The sequence below is a fragment of the Nicotiana attenuata genome, unplaced genomic scaffold, assembly GCF_001879085.1.
Source record: "Nicotiana attenuata strain UT unplaced genomic scaffold, NIATTr2, whole genome shotgun sequence".
Classification (NCBI taxonomy): Eukaryota; Viridiplantae; Streptophyta; class Magnoliopsida; order Solanales; family Solanaceae; genus Nicotiana; species Nicotiana attenuata.
The window spans coordinates 511,723-532,934 of record NW_017670526.1 but is presented as its reverse complement, the minus strand read 5'-3'; the positions used below and the strand labels follow the sequence as shown (position 1 = coordinate 532,934).

General features: G+C 40.1%; 1 non-coding gene across 1 annotated transcript; it reads right to left on the bottom strand.

Annotated features, from left to right (window-relative positions):
• Nucleotides 1-414: 414 nt before the first annotated feature.
• TRNAY-GUA lies at nucleotides 415-505 on the bottom strand. The gene is given in 2 exon segments: nucleotides 415-450; nucleotides 469-505. It is a non-coding gene; the product is annotated as a tRNA-Tyr (tRNA).
• Nucleotides 506-21,212: the final 20,707 nt, after the last annotated feature.

Here is a 21,212-nt window from a genome sequence, read left to right as displayed (position 1 = left end):
GCTGGAGGATTAATTATTGCCACCCAAAGGCCAAAGATGGGACATGGTGATTACAATAGGTCCAATGATTAGATTATTCTTATTATAATCTTTTGCATATTTTTTGCAAAACTTTTAATAATGTAAATTGGATTCCATTCATAGTATCTATCATGCTGTCATTATTCATATTACATTTTATTCACATTCACATAGACACTTGCATTAGGGTTTAGACTACTCAATCTTAGGTTGAGAACATGCATGTGTTCTTTATCATTTAGTGTATATGGAGGTACGACAACTTGTCTCCATTTATGTATCTATTTTCTTGGATATAATTTTACGAGGAAGGAATCGATGTTTAGTCTTCATGTCGAACCTCCATATACACCAAACGATAACTTTCACAAAAAAAGAGAACCAAAAGAATTATCCGACCTACCGGATTCGAACCAGTGACCTAAGGATTAGCTGCGGATCAACCGACTACAGTCCTCCGCTCTACCAACTGAGCTAAGGTCGGATTTGCAAATTATTTTATAACTTAGCTATGTGACTGCTTATTATTCTCTTTTTCCACATTTCCCTCTTTAGTTTGCCACACCGCTTAGTCTCCAACTACCCATTTTTTCCCATGAACTCGTCCCTTCTTATCTATGTTTTCTCAACACATTTGGAGGCAGAATTTTCATGAAAATATTTGTAAGGTATGGAAGAATCAAATTGGTATATTATTCCATGTAGTGATACATATATATACATAAACATCAGGTGCTAACTAAGGAAAGAAATAAAAGAGATTTCTACAAATCTGATATCTATATATGGGTTATGTACACTACTAAAAAACAGTTTTATATTCATTGTGTAAAGTGTCTAGGTTATTCTGTAACACTCCCCCTCAAGCTGGAGTATATATATTGACCATGCCCAGCTTGTTACAAAGGTAATCAACTCGAGTGCCATTCAATGCTTTAGTGAACAAATCAGCTAGCTGCTCTGCTGTCTTCACGTAGCCAGTGGAAATCAAGTTCTCCTGAATCTTCTCACGAATAAAATGACAATCAAATTCAATATGTTTGGTTCTTTCATGATATACTAGATTTGAGGCAATATGGAGTGCAACTTGATTATCACACCAGAGTTTTGATGGAGTAGGATGCTTTAACACAATTTCAGTTAAGAGATGATGTATCCACATTATCTCACCCGTTGATTGTGCCATAGCTCTATACTTGGATTCTGCACTGGACCTAGATACAACATTTTATTTCTTACTTCTCCATGATACCAAGTTTCCACCAACAATTACACAGTAACCAGTAGTAGATCTTCTATCAATCTTGGATCCAGCACAATCTGTATTTGCAAAACAATCAATGCGAGAATGGCCGTGATTGCTGTATAATATGCCAAGTCCAGGAGCTCCTTTTAAGTAACATATGATCTGCTCCAAAGCCTCCCAATGTTTAACTGTGGGCGCGGACATGAACTGGTTAACCATACTCACTACAAAAGCAATATTTGGACGAGTCACTGTGAGATAGTTTAATTTCCCAACTAACCTCCTGTATCTATCTGGATCATTAAATGGATCGCCATCATCTTTCATAAGATGCAAATTAGGAACCATTGGAGTACTACAAGGCTGGGCAACCAGCTTACCAGTTTCTGCTAGTAAGTCAAGAATATACTTTCTCTGAGATAGAAAAATTCCCTTCTTGCTTCTAGTTATTTCTACTCCCAAGAAGTATTTCAGTTGTCCCTAGTTTTTGTATGAAACTTAGTATGCAAGAAAGGCTTGAGAGAAGAGATTCCTACATAATCGCTCCCTGTGATAACAATGTCATCCACATATACAACAAGGAGAATAGATCCAGTTGTTGATTGCTTGTAGAAGATAGAATGATCACATTTGCTTTTTTTCAGCCCAAATTCTTGAAATGCTTCACTAAATTTAACAAACCAAGCCTGAGGACTACTTCAAGCCATATAAGGATCTCTTCAAATGACAAACCTTCCCATACTCCCCCTGAAAAACAAAACCAGATGGTTGCTCCATATATACCTCTTCATGGAGATCACCATGAAGAAAAGCAATATCCAATTGATGCAAAGGCCAAATCGATCATCAGAAGAAGAATTAGGCCAAAAATTAGGATATGGGAAAATCAAACTTCCATCGAAGAGAAGCAAATGAAAGGCTTTCATAAAAATTCTCGTAGAATCGAGAATGAAGTTTTCATTCTGTACATGCCAGATCATGAATTATAACTGCTTCCAATTTCCAAAAAAATCCCAATTGTATCGAACTTTCCATTTTTGGAATAGTTACGGAATCTCCATGAATAGGATCAAACCTTATTCCATGGTATAAAGATTAATGAAGTAGCAATTAATGCAAAAACAACCAATTGGAAAGCAAGAGTCATGCTTTTAATCCTCTAAGCTACCAATAAATGAACTATATACCATTTGATCCCTCTATCAGCCAAAAATATTAATTGTGATAAAATTACTTTATCATGAATCCATTGATTCCATATGACTTATTACTACAGAAGTTTCTAATATACCCTTGTGTGATTCCTGTTGAAGCATATACTCGGGGGGTGGGTGCAGGGCGGACGATTTTAAAGCGGACTCCCCATTCATTAGATAGAGAAGATCACCAAGATTTCGCGATCCGCTGCCGAATTTATTCCAAACGGAAGGTCAAGAAAGTTGGTGACCTGATGACAGGGGAGCCGGCGACCGAAGCCCCGGTGAACGGCGGCTGTAACAATAACGGTCCTAAGGTAGCGAAATTCCTTGTCGAGTAAGTTCCGACCCGCACGAAAGGCTCCCGAAATGACCTGGACCAATAGGGAAATCCCAGTTCATTAGGCCTTTTGATACAATCAAATAGAAAGCCCCAAGGGCGCCATATTCTAGGAGCCCAAAGTATGTGATTGAATAAATCCTCCTGCGGGTCAATTTGTTCCTGAGCTATTTGGCATAAATAAAAGGGGTAAAGCCTTTGGAACACTAATTGGTATCTTTATCACATTAGCCAAAACATATTTATTTTTGTTCATTCCTATTGCAACAAGATGGACTTTACCGAGGCTGAGAATGGACCAACTATTAAATCTTGGGTGAAAATTTCTTTTACCTATTTCTCTAGGTACTATTACTCAAACAAGCATGAAACATATGCTTGCATATTTGTCCATAGGCCAAATCGGATATGTAATTATCGGAATAATTGTTGGAGACTCAAATGATGGATATGCAAGCATGATAACTTATATGCTATTCTATATCTCCATGAATCTAGGAACTTTTGCTTGCATTGTATTATTTGGTCTACGTACCGGAACTGATAACATTCGAGATTAACTTATATGGTATGTAACTGTTGAGTTCTACGGTGGTGAACTCAACAGCGTCAGTTATAGTGATCCTGCTACTGCGAAAAAATATGATAGACGTGCTCAATTGGGTGAAATTTTTGAATTAGATCGTGCTACTTTGAAATCCGATGGTGGTTTTCGTAGCAGTCCAAGGGGTTGGTTTACTTTTGGGCATGCTTCGTTTGCTTTTTGCATCATTATGTTCGATAAAAGGAATGAGGGAAGCTCCAATAGAAAAAAATTGAAAAGGAAAAATACTTCGAAGATGAACCTGTTCCCATGCAATAGTCAAGAATTCTTGACGGTATTGAGCTGGAACAACCTGTTCTTCCTGAATATCCCGATTTAAGGCTAAAGAATTTCCTGCCGCTACCATATAGTATTCATCTCTACCTGGTGATAAATAAAGCATCCGTACCCCGGTTACCTCTAAGAAATTTCATAAAAAGGGCTTTCTAGAGATCCCCAATGACCAATCCTCGCATGAATTGCTAAGGATCCAATAAGTCCAACATTGATTCCTTCAGATGTGTCAATTGGGCAGATACGTCCATAGTGACTAGGACGCGGGAAGGGCTCGTGCAGCTGCAGCAGGATTTGAAAAAGGAATTGATCGTGACTTTGAACCTGTTCTTTCCATGACCCCTCTTAATTTAGATGAGACATGAGATCCAATGCTTGAGTGAAGTAAAAATCACTTTGATTCAATCATACATCTTGGAATCAGCCTAAGTATTCTTTTTTTTTCCAATTCATTTTATCTAACTTATATCTAATCTATTTTTCTGGCTTGGCTAGGTGGGATAGCCGAGCCATTCCCTTTTCTTTCGGATAGAAGGTTGGGAAAAACCACTAAAGAAAAAAATCTATTCAATTAGCAAAAAAGGAGAGAGAGGGATTCGAACCCTCGATAGTTCTTTGTTAAAACTATACCGGTTTTCAATACCGGGGCAAGGGGCTGGGTCAACTATTCAATCAAATGATATTGAACATGTTTTCCATCTCTTCTCGAGAAACAAGTGGGCTATTTCTTTGCAAAACTGTGCTCAATTTCATATGTGGCAATTCCGCCAATTCTCAGGCAGCTAGAGAAATGAACAAGCGGACAGAATTAAGTTTGGCAACCAGAGAGAAGTGTCTGAATAATCCACCCCATAAGTCTGAGCATACCCCTTAGCCACAAGTATGGCCTTAAGTCTCGCCACAGAGCCATCAAGATTAACTTTGACCATGAAGACCCATTTGTATCCCACTGCTTTCTTTCTACAACGTAAATCCACTAAATCTCAAGTGTGGTTTTTCTCTAAGGCATGTATTTCCTGAAGCATTTCTTTAGACCATCCAGGATGATTCAAAGCCTCCTTAACCGTTTTGGGTATAGAAACAGAGTCTAGAGACACAATCAAAGATCTAGATACAGGAGACAAGTGGTCGTAGGAAACAAAATTAGCAATAAAATATGTGGATTTGCAAGTACGCATACCTTTGCGAAGAGCAATTGGAAGGTCAAGGTTTTCTGGAGGGTTAGGTGGAGGCAAATCTGATGATGAAGGAACTGATGACGAAGGAACTGGTGCAGAACATGTACCACTCGTCTGTTGCCTCCGCGAGTAAACTTGAATAATTGGCGGTCTTGCTAACACAGTTGGAGCAGGTGCTGAAGGCAAAGTAGTAGATTGGTGCTCGATAGAACTAGGAGATGGAGGAACATCATCTTGTTATTTTGTCAAAGTACGAGTAACCTGATATACTAGCCACTCTTCTTCCCCCCTGACTTGTAAAAATGGGAGGAGCATAGAAGAATGGTGTAGTATCTGAAAATACCACATCAGTTGACACCAAATATTTGCCAGATTCAGTAGAATAACACCGATACCCCTTCTAAAGGTGAGAATAGCCAAGGAAAACACACTTTGGTGCCTTGGGATCCAACTTGGTAACAGATGGTCGAATATCTGGAACATAACATGTGCTTCCATATACCTTAGGTTCCACCGGAAATAACGCCTTGTTTGGAAAAAGAATACTGTATGGCACATTACCACCAAGCACAGTAGACGACATGCGATTAATCAGAAAGCAAGCCGTAGAGACCGCATCAGCCCAGAACTGTTTAGGAACCTTCATTTGGAACAAAAGTGCCCGAGCTGTCTCAAGTAGATGCCTATTCTTCCTCTCAGCAACTCCATTTTGAGAGGGTGTATCAACACATAAAGACTGATGTAGTATTCCATGTTGTCTCATGTACGATTGAAATAACTCTGACATGTATTCATTAGCATTATCACTCCTTAGAATACGCATCGAAGCGTTAAATTGAGTTTTGACTTCAGCACAGAAGGTAGAAAAGTGAGTAAACACTTCAGAGCGGCTTTTCATAAAGTAAATCCAAGTCATTCAAGAAAAATTATCTACAAAGGTGATAAAATACTTATGACCAATTTTGGAAACAACGGGACATGGTCCCCAAATATCAGAATGAACTAACTCAAAAGCTAACTCAACTCGTTTATTAACCCTTGGACTTAGCGAGATGCGATGGTGTTTTGCAAATCGACATGACTCACAATCCAATGAAGAAATATTCTGAAACTGAGGACAAAGCTTCTTCAACAAAGGCAGAGAGGGGTGTCCCAAGCGACAATGTGCTTTAAAGGGAGACACAACACTAGACCATGAAATAGACCGTGGCTCCCATTCATCAAGGATGTAGAGATCACCAGATAAATATCCTTTACCAATAACTTATTTTGTTGTAAGATCTATAAACAAACAATGATCGAGAAAAAATGCAACACAACACTTAAGGTCTTTGGTGATTTTATTAACAGAAATCAAGTTAAAGGCCAAGTTTGGTAGATTTAATACAGATGATAGGGTAATAGAGGAAGTTGGTTTAACAGTCCTAGATCCAACACTGCTACAAGTTGATCCATAAGCTACAGTAACCTGAGAGGGTGCTTTATGTGATCGAAAGCTAGAAAAATATTTGGATTACCTATCATGTGATTTGTGGCACCTGAATCGATCACCCATTTATTGGAAGAGGTGATAAGACATATTTTATCTGACCCAGCCAAGGCAGTAACTGAAGAAGATTCCTTAACTGATTTATGATTGAGAGAATTTTAGAAACTCATCCGACACCAAAATTGTTGGACTAGGAGTTGTTGCATTATTATTTTTTACCATCATTTTTTCCTTTGAATAACAAACCAATTAAATTAACAGAGGTCCCTAAAGCTAAAAGATACCAAAACAAATGTCTCGTAGACACGAAGTCAACAATCTGTTTAACAGAACTCCACTCCAATAATCCACTCAATCAGAGAACCAAACAAATTTGTCCCCAAATCAAATAAAATAAGAGACCAACAAAGTTTCTGCTAAGGGAGGACCTAACAGATAATATCAAGTCTCAAATTGTAACAAAGTATCTTATAAGGAAGACACAACAAAAACCAATTCACAAAACAAGAAATCAGATGCAGGAATATTGTTCCACGACTACTTCAGAATCCCAAAAACAAACCAAACAGTAGAAGAACTCAAACCTGACCAAACTTGGTGTAATAAAACCTTGTCCGAGTCTGTTCTTCACGAAAATAAGGTTCTGTTACCAACAATGGATCGAAGATAATCAAGCTAATCTTGGAGAACAAAACTGGACAGAGAATGGACCACACACGCACCTCACGTGTTTGCCGGAAAGGTTTGGTCAACTCCGACGAGACAAACTCAACTACGGCGAAGCCACAAATGTGGCTCTAATACCATATAATTAATAAGGTATGGAAGAATCAAATTGGTATGTTGTTCCATGTAGTGATACATATATATACATAAACATTAGGTGCTAACTAAGGAAAGAAATAAAAGAGATTCCTACAAATCTGCTATCTATATATAGGTTATATACACTACTAAGAAACAATCTATGTTCATTGTGTAAAGTGTCTAGGTTCATTCTGTAACAATATTTAAAAAATATAAAAATATAAACACAAAAAAAATAAATGGATTCAACATTTAATATATATGCATAATTTTTTTAACTTCATAAACACAATGTAATTTTCTAGCTAAATGGGCACCTTCCCATTAGTACTTTGCTAATGGGAAGTTAAAAAAATTCATCGGTGTTTGAAGTTAAATGGGCACCTTAATATTGGATATAGATCCAGTTATATTGAGTTGCATCCAATTATATTAAGTTGTATTAATACAATTTAATTCAATTATAATAAGTTTTAATTGAATATAATTGAATTTTTAATTGATCCACCGATGAAGTATCCGAGCAAAGAATATATATATATATATATATATATATATATATATATATATATATGTATATATATATGTGTGTGTGTGTGTGTGTGTGTAGAGCTAATTGTATGTATATAAATATAAAATTAATTAAATTTAAATATTACAATTTAGGATGTTAAATCAATTAATTTTGCGTGCGTGAGTTGTATCTATATATATATAGATAATATATATATATATACATATATATATATATAATTAATAAATATATATATAGGAAATATTTAAATTAAAATTCCGATCGAATTCGGTCAGAAATTATGAGGTCAAACGGTCAAAAACTTATTTTATTATTACCGACCGATTTTTTCGACTGAAGCTGGTCGTAATATCAGAATTAGATCTACCAGACGGGAAATCTTCCCCATTTTCATCTTTTCCCTCTCTCTTTTCTTTCTCTCTTCCACCTCTCTTTCTCACACCTTCTTACCCAAATTCCACCTAAAATCATGTCCCCCACCCCCAAAATCGAAACCCCACCTCCCCCAGCACCACCTCTTCCGGCCGTGCGCGTCTGCCTCCACCACCGTCACTACCCTCCCGCCGCCACCACTACCATTCTCTTTCAAGGTAAGTATTCTACCTTATTACTCTTTTAATTTTTAATTTATTGCATGCCTAATATCAGTTTTTGAACTACATTGTGATTAAAGTGAACTACATTGTAATTAAAATTGATTATGCACTAATAGAGGTGTATAAATTATTTAAACTAGTTCACTTGTGGTGTATAAATTATATAAACGAGGGTTTAGTGCTCTTAATTTATGAAGTTGGATGCTCTTAATTTTGTTTATTGCTTTTAGAAATAATTTATTATTTTAGAATTTAATTTATTATTATATTAGTGTTTATTGCTTCTAGAAATTTAGGGTTTATTAACTTAGGGGATAATATTGTTCTATTAGTGTTTATTGCTTTTAGAAAATTAGGCATAACTAATTATGCTAGATTAATTGAGTGTGCTAACAAATTATAATTTATTATGTTACTTAATTCTATAAATTAATTTGAATTATAATTAATATAACATGTAATTTATTTGTTCTTTATGTAGATGGAATATCGTAGTTGGATATATAATAGGAATTATCCTAACCGTCGGTTTTTTAGGGAAGAATTTATAGAAGGGGTTAAGGAATTTATTAGGCATGCAATGTCACTTGAACCGTTTCGGATTGGAGGGATGATTAGCCATCCTTGTGTGAAGTGCAAGTGTTTGAACTTTTTTGGATCGGAGGATGTTAAGACTCATCTTTATAAAAAAAAGGTTTATGGATAATTATTTTGTGTGGACTAGTCATGGAGAGATTGATGGTAGTGATGGTGTATTTCATAACGTAGTTGTTGGTGAAAGTAGTAGGTCGGTGGGGAATAACGTTCAACATCCTAGATACCATGAAATGGTTGCGGATACTTTTGGGATGCACTTCGATTTTGAAACCCATGAAAGTGTTGAACAACCTCCTAACGAAGAGGCAAAATATTTTTGTGAACAGTTAGAGACTGCTAATCGTCCACTAAGGGAAGGGAGTATGCACTCTCAGTTGTCTGTTGCAGTTAGATTATAAAGTATCAAATTAGATACCAATATTTCTCAAGCGGGAATGGATTCTTTCATTGGCCTTATGAGTGAACTAGTTGACCCAACTATCAACATACCTGAAGATTTCTATAAGGCTAAAAGATTGGTTTCTAAGTTAGGACTCTCGTCTATGAGAATTGATTGTTGTGAAGATGGTTGCATGTTGTATTATAAGGGTGATGCAGATCTAGAAAGTTATAAATTTTGTGAAAAACCTCGTTTTAAGCGGGTTTCTAACGGGAGAAGGCTGCTGTGAAGTTGATGCATTACTTACCTCTTATTCCTAGATTAAAGAGGTTGTACGCATCGATGAGTTTCGCTCCTCATATGAGATGGCACTATTAAAATAGAAGGCCGCCCGGTGTTATGTGTCATCCTTCATATGGGGAAGCTTGGAAGCATTTTGATAGGACGTATTCGGAGTATGCTAGTGAACCGAGGAATGTTCGGTTGGGTTTGTGTGCTGATGGTTTCACGCCATTTTCTGTTTCTGCAATACCATATTCATGCTGGACGGTCTTTATTACGCCTATAATCTTCCGCCTTAAATGTGTATGACTAGTCCATATATTTTTTAAAATTGTGTTATTCCCGGTCCCCGCAATCCAAAGAGTTTGATTGATGTATATTTGCAACCTCTGATTGATGAGCTTAGACAGTTGTGGTATGATGGAGTTGAGACATATGATATATCAACTAAGCAAAATTTCAACTTGCGTGCTAACTTAATGTGGACCATTAATGATTTTCCTGCATATGGAATGTTGTCTGGGTGGATGACTGCCGGAAAGTTAGCATGTCCTTACTGCATGGAAAATGGTAAAGCGTTCACTTTAAGACATGGCTGAAAGCAGTCATAGTTTGATTGTCATCATCAGTTCTTGCCAGTTGATCAAGAGTTCTTAAGGATGAAGAACCCATTCAAAAAGAATACAGTTGAACATGATTTGCCACCTCCAATTTATTCCAGTGAGGAAATTTGGGAGAGAGTTCAGAACTTCACTAAAGTTACTGAGGCCCCACCTTCAAGATTTCCTGGATATGGTGTTACTCATAACTGGACAAAACAGAGAATATTTTAGGAATTTCCATATTGGAAGGATAATCTTCTCCGACACAATCTTTATGTCATGCACATTGAGAAGAACTATTTTGACAATTTGTTCAACAGAGTGATGGATGATGAATAAGACAAAAGATAACCCGAAGGCTAGACTGGACTTACAAGAATATTGCAGGCGACCTGAATTACATTTGCAGTTTGCGAACAATGGTAAGGTGTTCAAGCCCAAGGCCAGCTACACATTCACTTTGGAACAAAGACGACAGATTTGTGAGTGGGTTACAAACCTAAAGATGCCCGAGGGCTTGCTTCGAACCTGGGAAAACGTGCCGATATGGTTGAGGGAAAGCTGACTCATATGAAAAGTGATGACTGTCATATCTTCATGGAAACCTTAATCCCTATTGCATTTTGTGGTTTGCCTGAAAATATATGAAAACTCATCACAGAGATAAGTTTGTTCTTCAAAGACTTATGTTCTACCACATTAAGGGAAGAAAACCTATTTCAAATGAATCGGAACATTCCTGTAATCAGTAATAAGCTGGAAAGGATTTTTCCATGTGGTTTCTTTGATGTGATGGAACACCTTCCAATTCACCTTGTACACGAGGCGCGACTTGGAGGGCCGGTTCAATGCAGGTGGATGTATCCATTCGAGAGGTAATGATCAAACCTTGATTTATTCTTGTAATTTTCTTTAATGTTATCGTCTAATATGACAATGTGCAGGACTATCGACAAGTGTGAATGATTTGTTAAACAGAAGAATGGGATTGAAGGATCCATGCGAAGCCTATTTTGTAAAGGAAACTGCCCATTTTTGTTCTTACTACTTTGACAATCACGTGCCATGTGCTAGAAATAAGCCCAACTGGCACAATATCGTGATAGAGATTGATCCATTATATCCACCAATGTCCATATTCAATCAACCAGGCCGAGGTTCTAAAGATCGAACAAAAAGAGGCCTAAGTAGTATGGAGTACAAATAAGCTTCAAATCATGTGTTGCTAAATTGTCCGGAAGTTTAACCCTTTATTAAGTAAGTGTTGACGTAAGATTAATTTACGTGGACTACTATTTAATTTGGTTGATGCAACTAACAAATAATTTTCAATGCGTCGCTCAGTGACTTCGTGAGTGAATTTGGCCATGGTGCTGTATATTCTACATTTGAGGCATGGTTTAAAGAGTGTGTATGTCACGACCGGAATTCCCACCCTCGGGACCGTGATGGTGCCTAATATCACACTTGCTAGGCAAGCCAACGTTAGAGTTTTATTAACCTTTTTCCTTTACATTTCATAGATTAAAAATCAATAAACTAAATCAAGTAGAAGTAAATGCGGAAGTACGTAAATAATCTTTTGTCTATATGCTATTAACAATACCATAGTTGTTACTACTTCCCGGAATATGGTGTCACAATCCACAAACATACTATGAATGTCTACAAACATCGATCTGAAAGGAATCACATCTGTTTCGAAAGAAAAGAAAACAGGAATGTAGAAACATAGAAGGGGACGCCAGGGCATGTGGACGCCAGCAGAGCTACCTTGGGTCTCCTAGATGAAATGTCTGTAACCGACCTCTGGATCAGCCACTACCAGCTCCAAAATTTGCACAGAAGGTGCAGAGTGCAGTATCAGTACAACCGAACCCATGTACTGGTAAGTGCCGAGCCTAACCTCGACGAGGTAGTGAGGAGGCTACGACGGGGCAATCATATCATAAACTGTATACAGTGTGTAATAAAGTAGAAGGAAGTACGGAATAAAATGAAACTGTAACCTGCAAGGGAAGAATTCAAAACTCCGGTATCTCATCAGTACTCAGCTATAACCAATCCTTAAGTGTAAAGCCAAATTACAGAATAACTTGCACAGTAGAAGAGAGAGACATAAACACATAAACTGATGCGATGCGCATCCCGATCCCACCATATAATCAATATCAATATGAATATTCACCCTTATTAGTCCATTTCAATCCACCCTTCTTCCTCCTGTTGCGGTGTGCAACCCGATCCCACCGTACAATAGTAATTCACCCTTATTTCTCCTCAACATACCACCCTTATTACTCCTATTGCAGCGCGCAACCCGATCCCACCAAATAATAGCATTTCACCCTTATTACTCCTCAATATATCACCCTTATTCCTCCTGTTGCGGCACGCAACCCGATCTCATCATATCAGTACCAATCACACAAGGTCAGGAATTTCACAATTTAGCTCAAAACTCTCCACAATATTTAAGCCTCAAACCAAAGCAAACAGAAGCCACACAATTATGAAACTTTACTCAATTAATACTACACAACGAGACCAACCCAAAATGTACCGTAAAACACCGATAAACCAACTTAATCCATTAATGTGATACAATGAAACCACGGGATAACTAATACCTTCAATAAAGAAAATGACATCTAACAAGTAGCAATTAAACATGGAAACACCAATAAGCATGTAGCAGTTAAGACAGGAAGACAATATATCAAGAACAGGGAAAGAAAACAGGCAAAACAGATAATTTGGCGGCGCATAGGTACTCGTCACCTCACCTATACGCCACACACATGTATTTTCACATAGCAATTAAGTCGGGGATCCCTAATCCCTCAAGTCAAAGTTAGACACAACACTTACCTCAACCCAACGGCCAACTCAATGCTCAATTACCGCTTTTCCTCTAGTTTCCACCTCCGAACCAATAGAATCTAGCAAATTACCAACCAAACAATTCAATTTAAGCCTTAGGAACTACCCATGATAGCAAGGAATTCAATTTAGTCCATTTTAGAAAAAGTCAACACCCGGGCCCGCTTGGTCCAAACCCGAAATTCGGATCAAAACCCGATTACCCATTCACCCCGAGCCCGGATATATTGGAATCCGACCTCAATTTTAGGTCTTAATCCCCAAATTTCAAAATCCCTGGCTTCTACCCAAAAATCCCCAATTCCATCATGAAAATCTTAGATTCTAGGTTGAAATCTTGTAAAATGAAGTGAAAGATTGAACGAAATGAGCTAAGAATCGCTTACCTATGATTTGGGAAAGAACTGGCCTTGAAGAAATTGCCTCTAGGGTTCTTGGGTTGAAATTTGAAAGAATGGGAGAAAAATCCCGTCGAAGCCCCTTTTTATCAGCTGTAAATGTCGCATTTGCGACCTGAGCTTCACAAATGCGAAGGGGCTATCGCAATTGCGAAGCCCTTCACAGTCCTGCTGCTTTCGCAAATGCGAGGAAAGTGTGGCAATTGCGATCACTGAACCTCGCAAATGCGAGTAAAAGATCGCATTTGCAATCCTTGCCCCTCCCAGACTCCCTTCGCAATTGCGAAGGTAACCTCGCAAATGCGAGAACTACTGGCCCAGCTTTTCTTTGCATTTGCGATGAAAGCCTCGCAAATACGGAACCTGCAGGGTTCGCAATTGCGATGCCTGATCTTGCAAATGCGAGATCAGAGGCTTGCAACAAGTTCAACTATACCAGCAAAATTTTCTAAGTTCCAAAACACCTCGTAGCCTATCCGAAACTCACTCGAGCCCTCGGGGCTCCGAACCAAACATGCACACAAGTCTTAAAACATCATACGAACTTGCTCGTGCGATCAAATCGCCAAAATAACATCTAAAACTACGGATTTAACATCAAGACACATGAAATTCCTCTTTTCTCAACTGGATGCCTGAATCACGTCAAATCAACTCTGATTTTTACCAAATTTCATAGACGTGACTTAAATATTATTTTAAACCTGTACCGGGCTCCGGAACAAAAATACGGGCCCGATGCCAATGAGATTAATCATTAATCAAATTCTTTAAATCATTGGATTTTCAGACTTACAATTTTTTAACAAAAACTCATGGCTAGGGACCTTCGTATCCGATTTCGGGCATACGCCCAGGTGCCATGTTTAACTACGGACCCGCCTGGACCGTCAAAATATGGGTCCAGGTCCGTTTACTCAAAACGTTGATCGAAGTCAACTAAAATTAACTTTTTAGGCTAAAAATTATTATTTCATCAATTTTCCACATAAAAGCTTTCCAGAAAAATGGCTTGGACTGCGCACACAAATCGATGAGGAATAAATGAGGTTTTGAAGGCCATGGAACACGGAATCGAGTTCTAAAACATAAGATGACCCTTTGGGTCATCACATTCTCCACCTGTAAAACAACCGTTCGTCCTCAAACGGACATAAAAAAGTACCTCAGCTGGTGAAAAGGTGGGGATATCTGCTCCGCATATCGGACTCGGACTCCCAGGTAGCTGCCTCAACAGGCTGACCTCTCCACTGCACTCGAACCGAAGAATAACTCTTCGATCTCAACTGACGAACCTGTCGGTCTAAAATGGCTACTGGCTCCTCTTCGTAGGTCAAATCCTTGTCCAATTTGACAGTGCTGAAATCTAACACGTGGGATGGATCGCCGTGATACTTCTAAAGCATGGACACATGAAACACTGGATGTACCGCTGATAAGCCTAGGGGCAACGCAAGTCTGTAGGCCACCTCTCCTACTCGATCAAGAATATCAAAAGGCCCGATGAATCTAGGGCTTAACTTGCCCTTCTTCCCGAACCGCATCACACCCTTCATGGGTGACACCCGAAGCAACACTCTCTCTCCGACAATGAATGCCACATCACGAACCTTACGGTCGGCATAGCTCTTCTGCCTGGACTGAGTTGCACGAAGTCAATCCTGAATGATCTTAACCTTATCCAAGGCATCCTGCACTAAATCTATACCCAATAATCGAGCCTCCCCCGGCTCAAACCACCCAACCGATGATCGATATCGTCTACCATATAATGCCTCATAGGGAGCTATCTGGATGCTCGACTGATAGCTGTTGTTGTAGGCAAACTCCGCTAACAGCAAGAACTGATCCCACGAACCTCCAAAGTCAATAACACAGGCGCGGAGCATATCCTCCAAGATCTGAATGGTACGCTCAGACTGTCCATCCGTCTGAGGATGAAATGCTGTGCTCAACTCGACCCGCATACCCAACTCACACTGTACTGCCCTCCATAAATGCGAGGTAAACTGCGTACCTCGATCAGAAATGAGAGACACGGGCACACCATGAAGACCAACGATCTCACGGATACAAATCTCTGCCAACCGGTTCGAAGAATGGTAAACTGCCACAGGAATGAAATGCGCTGACTTATTCAGCCTATCCACAATAACCCAAACTGCGTCGAACTTCCTCTGAGTTTGTGGGAGTCCAACAACGAAATCCATAGTGATATGCTCCCACTTCCACTCAGGAATCTCTATCTTCTGAAGCAAACCACCAAGTCTCTGATGCTCGTACTTTACTTGCTGACAATTCAAACACCATGCTACATATGAAACTATATCCTTCTTCATTCTCCTCCATCAGTAGTGCTGCCGCAAGCCTGATACATCTTAGCGGCGCCTGGATGAATAGAATTACCGGGAACTGTGGGCCTCCTCTAGAATCAACTCACGAAGTCCATCCACATTAGGCACACAAACACGACCCTGCATCCTTAAAACCCCATCATCTCCAACCATAACCTTCTTGGCATCACCGTGCTGCACTGTGTCCCTAAGGACAAGCAAATGAGGGTCATCATACTGCCGCTCCCTGATACACTCAAACAAGGAAGACCGAGCGACTGTGCAAGCTAAAACACGACTGGGCTCAGAGACATCGAACCTCATGAATCGATTGGCTAAGGCCTGAACATCTAACACAAGCGGTCTCTCATCTACTGGAATGTATGCAAGGCTACCCATACTAGATGACTTCCTACTCAAAGCATCGACCACCACATTGGCCTTCCCGAGATGATACAAGATGGAAATATCACAGTCTTGCAATAGCTCCAACCACCTCCTCTACCTCAAATTGAGCTCCTTCTGCTTGAATAAATACTGCAAACTCTTATGATCCGTGAACACCTCACGCGACACGCCATATAAGTAGTGCCTCCAAATCTTCAGCGCCTGAAAAATGGCTGCCAATTCTAAGTCATGAACTGGATAATTCTTCTCATGAACCTTCAGCTGTCGCAAAGCATATGAAATAACCTTGCCATCCTGCATCAATACCATACCAAGTCCAATACGAGATACATCACAATGTACTGTATAGGGCCCTAACTTGTGGGCAATACCAACACCGACGCCGTAGTTAAAGCTGTCATGAGCTTCTGAAAGCTCGCCTCACACTCGTCCGACCATCTGAACGTGGCACCCTTCTGAGTCAACCTGGTCAACGGGGTTGCTATAGATGAAAACCCCTCCACAAACCGACGGTAATAATCTTCCAATCCCAAGAAACTATGGATCTCTGTGGCTGAAGTAGGCCTAGGCCAATTATGAAGGGCCTCAATCTTCTTAGGATCCACCTGAATACCTTCTACTGATACAACGTGACCCAAGAAAGCAACTGAACTCAACCAAAACTCACATTTTGAAAACATAGCATATAATTGGCTGTCTCTTAGAGTCTGAAGTACGATCCGAAGATGCTGCTCATGCTCCTCTCGACTGTGGGAGTAGATCAAGATGTCATCAATAAAAACAATCACGAAGGAATCCAAATAGGGCTTGAACACCCGGTTCATCAAATCCATGAATGCTTCTGGGGCATTTGTCAACCCAAATGACATCACTAGAAACTCATAATGCCCATACCGAGTCTGAACAGCTGTCTTAGGGACATCGGATGCCCTAATCCACAACTGATGGTAGCCAGACCTCAAATAAATCTTTGACAACACCTTGGCACTGTGAAGCTGATAAAATAAATCATCAATCCTCGACAATGGATACTTGTTCTTGATGGTGACTTTGTTCAACTACCGATAGTCTATGCATATCCTCATCGACCCATCCTTCTTCTTTACAAACAACACCAGTGCACCTCAGGGCGAGACACTGGTCTAATAAAGCCCTTATCAAGCAAATCTTGCAACTGCTCCTTCAATTCTTTCAACTCTAGCGGGGCCAATTGAAATGGGCTAAGTGCCCGGAGCCAAATCAATGCAAAAGTCAATATCCCTATCGGGTGGCATCCTCGACAGGTCTGCAGGAAATACCTCTGGGAACTCCCGAACAACTGGTACAGAAACCATGGAAGGAACCTCCTCACTAGAATCAGGAACATAATCCAAATAAGCCAAACACCCCTTTTCGACCATACGCTGAGCCTTCATATAAGAGATAACCCCGCTGGTAGAATGACCAGGAGTACCCCTCCACTCTAATCGAGGAAACCCCGGCAATGCTAAGGTCATGCTCTTGGCGTGACAGTCCAATACAGCATGATAAGATGACAGCCAATCCATCCCCAAAATAACATCAAAATCAACCATATCGAGAAGTAGGAGATCTACGCTAGTCTCAATACCCCCAATAATAACCACACACGAACGATAGACACAATCTACAACAATAGAATCCCCCACTGGTGTGGATAACATACATGGGAGCACTCAAAGAATCACGAGGCAAAATCAAATATGAAGCAAAATAAGGTGACACATAGGAGTATGTAGGCCCTGGATCAAATAGAACTGAAGCATCTCTACTACAAACCGAAACAGTACCTGTGATAACAACATCGGATGACTCAGCCTCAGGCCTGGATGGGAAAGTATAACATCGGTGCTGGGCCCCACCACCCTAAACAATATCCCTAGGACAGCCTCTTGCTGGCTGGCTTCCACCTCTAGCGGCCTAGCCTCCACCTCTAACGGCCTGGCCTCCACCTCTAGCGGACTGATCTCTACCTCTGGCTCCCTGACCCCTACCTCTAGCTGGCTGAGCGGGCGGTGCAAGAATCATGGCACAAGAACCCTGCTGCTGTGACTGAACACCCACTAATCTTGGACAGGTCGTCCGGATATGCCCATACTCACCACACTCGAAACATCCATCCTGATACTGCGGCTGTGGAAACTGAGACTGACCCTGACGGGCCGAATGATCGGGATAATAACTCTGAGGAGGAGGTGCTCTGATAGGAGCTGGCTGCCCTGAAGGAGGTACATAAGGACCACGACTCCCTGAAGCTCCATGGGATGTCTGAAGTGCTGAATGAAACGGCCTAGGAGGATGGCCCCTACCAAAAGTACCTCGACCTCCAGATGAGGCCCCACTGAATCCACCAGAGTGACGCAGCCCTTGTCAAACCCCTGAGCACTCCCCTGAGCTAGAATCATCACAACTCGTCTAGCCATATTGGCTGCATCCTGGAAAGTAATCTCACTCCCAATATCCTTAGCCATCTGCAATCTGATAGGCTGAGCAAGTCCCTCAATAAACTTCCCCACCCTCTCTCTCTCGGTAGGAAGTATAAGAAAAGCATGACGGGACAAATGTTGGCCCAAGTAAAGGTTAGTTTTGAAGACTGGAAAAGGAACTCAAACATGAACCAGGTCCATCCAGTGGTCCATCCCTCAGACATGAAAAGCACAGTGTTTGTCATTATCAAAAAGGGGGAATTTGTTGGCCCAAGTAAAGGTTAGTTTTGAAGACTGACAAAGGAACTCAGACATGAACCAGGTCCATCCAGTGGTCCATCCCTCAGGTTCACAAAAACGGGCAGATTCAAGCATGTGGGATGCACGTGAAGGAGATAAGCTTAACTTGGTGTATTTAATATCTCCTGATCGAAAAGGTTGCATAATTGATAAGGAGAAGGAGTCCTTAATCAAAGATAACACTATCCAAGATAGGGAAGGAGTTAGAAGTTGAAATCAACTAGAACTCTTCCACCAAGGAAGAGTTGCATCAGAACTCTAGTTATTTCTTCATCTACTAACTCTATAAATTGCAGGATGTTCTCACATTAAATTGTTGCACAAAAACGCAGAAGTTAAACGTGAATTGGGAGCAAAATAGCAAGGCTTTTTGCAAGCAGTTCGTGTGTCATTCAAGTTTGCAAACCTGAAGCTACATGAACCAGATTGAAGAACCAGCTCCATAAAGAGTTTTATGTGTCTTTCTTTATTTCTAGTTCAATTGTAGTAGGTGTTTCATATTGTACCTTTCAGCTTTCATAGAAGCAATTGTATTAGGTACTTTGAGTATTCAAGTTAGAGTTAACTTGAAAGTGTCGCAGCAGTTGAGGCTGTGTACCACACTGGGATTAGAGTTTAATCCTTAGGTTTACAAGAGTTTTGTAAATGCTGTTTTGGCTCAGTGATTTTAGTGGAAGTTTGGGAAAATCCTACTGAGTAGTAGGTCGTGGTTTTTTCACCTTTTGAGCCAGGTGTTTTCCACGTAAAAATCTCTGTGTTCTTTATTTTTGTATTTAATATTCCGCAAACAGCAGTAGTTAGTATACCTAGAAGAACTAGGTTCTTCTAGAGCGAAAATTGGGTACTACATAAATCACCCCCCTCTTGTGTGGTATTGACGTTTAGAATAGCAATTGGTATCAGAGCAGGTTATCCTTGAAGAGGCTAACACCTTAGGAAAAGATCAACATGAGTGCACCACCTGGGAACTGGGACGGGCAATCCACTATTAGGCCTCCACTTTTCAATGGTCAATACTATTCTTGGTGGAAGAACAGGATGAGGGATCACATCATAGGAGAAGACTATGAACTCTGGGACATAGTCATTGATGGTCCTCTAGCAACTACAAAGAAGAATGCTGTAGGAGTGGATGTGCCAAAAACTAGAGCTGACTGCACTGCTGAGGATTTAAGAAAATGGGAGAAAAGTGCTAAGGCCAAGAAATGGCTTGTGTGTGGACTTGGTCCAGATGAGTACAGTAGAATCCAAAGTTGTACCACTGCTAAGGAAATCTGGGATACTTTGCAAGTTGCACATGAAGGAACACCTCAAGTGAAGAGGTTCAGAGGAACACTGCTGTATTCTCAATATGAGAATTTCACCAAGAAGGAAGGGGAAACCACCCAAGAGATGTATACAAGGTTCACCACACTGACAAATGAACTTAAGTCTCTTGGAAGGGTTATTCTTGAAGAAGACAAAGTTGAGAAGATTTTGACAAGGGCACTGCCAATCTCTTGGGAAAGCAAAATCACAGCTATTCAGGAATCAAAGAACATTGCCACTCTCAAGTTGGATGAGCTAATTGGAAATCTCACTGCCTATGAACTTAGAAGGCAAACCATGAAGATGGATGCACCTAAGAAGGAAAGAAGCCTGGCATTCAGAATCACTGAAGGTGCTGATCTAGATGAGGATGAAATGACCATGATCACAAAGGATTTTAAGAAGTACCTAATAAGAGAAAATGGTCCTTCAAGAAATGGAAGCTACAAAAAACCAAGGGTTCCTGAAAAACAAACCAATGAGGGGTGCTACAAGTGTGGGAAGACTGATCACCACATCAAAAATTGCCCTCAATGGGAAATTGAATGGAAGAAGGAAAGAGCTGAACGAAGGAACAGGAAGAAGGAACAGGTTCATCCCAAGAAGAACAAAGGATCAACAAAGGCTATGGTTGCTGCTTGGGGTGAAAGCTCAGATGATGACTCAGAAGACGAAGACGGAGATGAACAAGCACTTATGGCAATTGGGAAATCCGATGAGGAATCTGAGGTAAGTATAATTCATCTCAAAGACAAGATTAAGTTTTTGTCTAAAGAAAGTCTATCTGACTTACTTCTAGATTTCATTGATGAATTTGAAGTTATAAACAATGAAAAGGAACAACTGTCTAAGGAGTGTGTGATTCTGAAAGCTAAGTGCAAAAACCTGGAACTTAGGGCTAATGAGAGTGATAGTAAAAATGCTGAGTTGAAGAACCAGGTTCATGAACTTGACACCACAGTCCTAGAGCTTAAATCTGAAAATCTAAAATTG